Source organism: Odontomachus brunneus, unplaced genomic scaffold, assembly GCF_010583005.1.
Source record: "Odontomachus brunneus isolate Ranch 3 - 2012 unplaced genomic scaffold, Obru_v1 Obru_scaffold_177, whole genome shotgun sequence".
NCBI classification, from domain to species: domain Eukaryota; kingdom Metazoa; phylum Arthropoda; class Insecta; order Hymenoptera; family Formicidae; genus Odontomachus; species Odontomachus brunneus.
This window is the reverse complement of record NW_022639627.1, coordinates 286,304-289,475: the sequence shown is the minus strand read 5'-3', so window position 1 is coordinate 289,475 and position 3,172 is coordinate 286,304. Positions and strand designations below refer to the sequence as shown.

The 3,172-nt window shown below is 48.4% G+C and overlaps 1 protein-coding gene across 10 annotated transcripts in view; it reads right to left on the bottom strand.

Moving 5' to 3' along the window:
* Window positions 1-3,172, bottom strand: part of LOC116851554 (plasma membrane calcium-transporting ATPase 3) — a 119,301-nt gene that overhangs the window by 76,266 nt on the left and 39,863 nt on the right. Inside the window, exon 3 of one of the 10 annotated variants that reach the window (XM_032831082.1) lies at window positions 872-1,585. The exons of the other annotated variants lie outside the window; for them this stretch is intronic. The gene's annotated coding sequence lies outside the window, so the exon portion shown is untranslated. The remainder of the gene's footprint in view (window positions 1-871; window positions 1,586-3,172) is intronic. 10 annotated transcript variants of the gene reach the window in all.

The following is a 3,172-nucleotide window of genomic DNA, read 5'->3' as shown; positions in this document are numbered from 1 at the left end:
GAGAGAGAGAGAGAGAGAGAGAGAGAGAGAGAGAGAGAGAGAGAGAGAGTGTATGTATGTATGTATGTATGTATGTGCTCTTTCAGCCGATAGAATACCTTCGGTCGAAATATCTCCCGCCACGTGCGGCGAGTGTGAACTTTTCGTGAACAATATCGCACCGTTAATAATTGAGGTCCCCGGTGAGACGCCGAGGTGTCGAAAATCGCGATTGGCGCGGTCGCACGTGGCACAATGTGACAAAACTAACGAGCATTCTCGCGCGGAACAACGTCGGGGCGCGATTCGAGAGAGCGATTAAATTCGACTCGCGACCGCGCGATTCTTACGGGCGAACCAACTATACACATTCACTCGCGCGCGACTTATCAAAGCAACATCCGCCTTCTGCCTCGCTTACGCGAAATCCCGGCCGACTCGTGTCCAGGCGGATATTTCCAGTCGATCGTACGTTCGCGAGCACTGTTTTGTTCATCGGCTCTTACCGTTCCCGGGACGGTGGAAGCGTTCTCATAAAGCGCTGCTAGTCGCGAAGAATGACAGTAAATAATACGCGCGCGTGGCGCTAATAGTACGCGCGCGACAACAAAAATGAAGAATCGAGTGTAAGCGACGCGAGAACAGAAAGCTAAAGCTTGATCTACAATGTGCTCTTCCTGTTTCTTTCTCTCTCTCTCTCTCTCTCTCTGGTTTAAACCTTGAGCGTTTATCTAGAAAAAGATAAAAAATGAGAAGCAGGAAGCGTAGAACACATTGTAAATCAGACTTGATATAAACGGCGACTCGACAACAAAGCACGTCGCTCAGCGGCCGCCTCGCCCGCGGCTGATCCGCGCGATTCAGGCGACTGCCGGCTCGCAAATTCACTTACATCGCGAATTCGCTGAACCGCACTCGGCTGGAAGGAGCAGCAGGAAGCCAACGGACACGAGCCGCCGCCGTGTGCAGCAGCACCAGCAGCAGCGTGCGCACGAATCCACTCGCCGATGTCACGCACGAGAAAATGTCAGGCGCGCTCTGGGTGCGCGATCTAACTAGTCTTCCACCTTCTTATCTTGCACTCCTCGTATATTGTTTCGATGTTTCATCGAGTGTGATCCGGCCAGCTCCCGCTGTGCACCCGTTATCGAGCAGAGCACTCTCCGCGCACCCACACACCGCGCACATAACTCATTCACTCGCTCGCTCACGCGCGAGGTATCGTCTCGCGCGTCCCGAGCCGACGTGACGCGACGGCGAGGCGACGCGGAACGCGAACCGGCCTTTCTACGGTTCCACGTGGGACTGCGGATGTCGTCAGTCGGAACACTTCCTCCGTGCCGCACAATCTGCCACTGGCCGACGACGCGCGCCAGGGCCGTAGCGCGGCCGAACGGGCGCCACGCGCGCGCCACGGGATGCCAATTCCGCGAACGGTACTTTGACCCGACCGTCCGAGCGTGCTCCTTCAACCGGAACTGGAAAACGCGTCACCGGCACTCGCTGCACCTCCCACCGTCGCCCAAGGCTCGCTCCCCTCGCCCTCGCTCCGTTTCGTGGCAACCTCTTGCACATCGACGCCCGAATGTAGACCCGAGAACGATGTCTGCTCGAGCAACAACAGAAGTTCCCCAATTTCCGTCAAAATAGCGCCAAAACAATTCGGAAACTAATTACTCATCGTCAGAGCGCACTTGCAATCGGAGAGGTGGAGGCGCGTCATCGTTCCCGCATCACTCTTCGCTGTGACTCAAATCTGTATGATATATGGATGAGTAAAGTTATCTTTCTCCATTTTTCTTTCTCTAAATGGCTCCAGGCGCCTGATAAGGCAATACTCCAACGCTACTAATTGGGAAGTTTTATGACCTTTGGAAATAATCCACAAAGTATATCACAAAGAATCATAGACGAGACGTCCAAACAGGATCGAATACATCCTTACGTCGCGGCGATTACACCGCGCGAAGTTGTCTCCGAGTCGAGCCACGACTCGAACTTCGAGACTGTCTCGTATCGACAGTCGACGCTGAAAGCATCGGTATTTCTCGAACACAATATCGATATTACGTCCGTTCACTTCGAGCCACGCCTTTTGCCGGCGTCTGCATGTGAAACGAAATGCCTCCAATGCCTCTTGGGCATTGGAGAAAGGAGAAAAAGCGAGGAAAGCGATCGGGGAAAAGATGCGGCGAACAGGTTCATTTTGCTGCCGACCTTTCGATACTTCGACAGAGATTCTTAGGCAATATCGACTGCGGCGGATCGGTCTCTCACTGAAATTAAAATGACGTATCGCGGAACACCCCGCGTGTCTACACCTACACACCAACAGGTATATCTTACTTGGAGACCGTGTGGTTTTCTTCCAAAGTGAAGATGAGTGACACACATTTCCGTTCATTGCGCGATCGAATTCGTCGTAAAAATACACTTGGTGCATTTAATACGGCGTCAATTCACAAGTGTCACGATTAGGATTCCGCTACATCGCTAATTACGCGTCTCATAAAAAGAGTTGAGCCAATTTTACACATGAAACTGTGCGCGTGCACAATTCAAAAGTATGAATATTCACATCGGCAAAGTGAATTTCAGCTGCTCTTGATGGGACAACATTCGCACGAATCTCAAGGTAAAAGCGTCAAAATACTCCAACACCTATCTAACTGCAGATATTCTAATGATATTCTAATGATATTCTAATTGTTTAGGTCTTTAAACATAAATATATTTAAACTTTCATTTATATAAAAAATACGTATATTCTACAATGATAGTGTTAAATATTCGCGATTTAAAGACCAAGACGATAAGAATATTAGAATGCATGTCTGGGAATTGGTACTTTTGTCTTGTTGTAATATTAGGTTAATACAAAAGGTTAACTATTTTTCTGTTAAATCCTCATAGGGAACTTCGGTGTTCGAAGGAAAATAAGTTTTAAATGTTAAACAGTATCAAGCCTATGTTGTTCAATTTATTCGTAAAATTTATTAATTCTGCGAAATTGGGTTTCCTATTTTATTTGATAAACGCGACAATCTAATTTTTGCACTAATAGTTATACAACAATTTCACTCTTTCTCACTCGTACTCTTTACTCTATATTTATCTAATAGTTGCCACCTGCAAATTTCTCTCTCTCTCTCTCTCTCTCTCTCTCTCTCTCTCTCTCTCTCTCTCTCTCTCT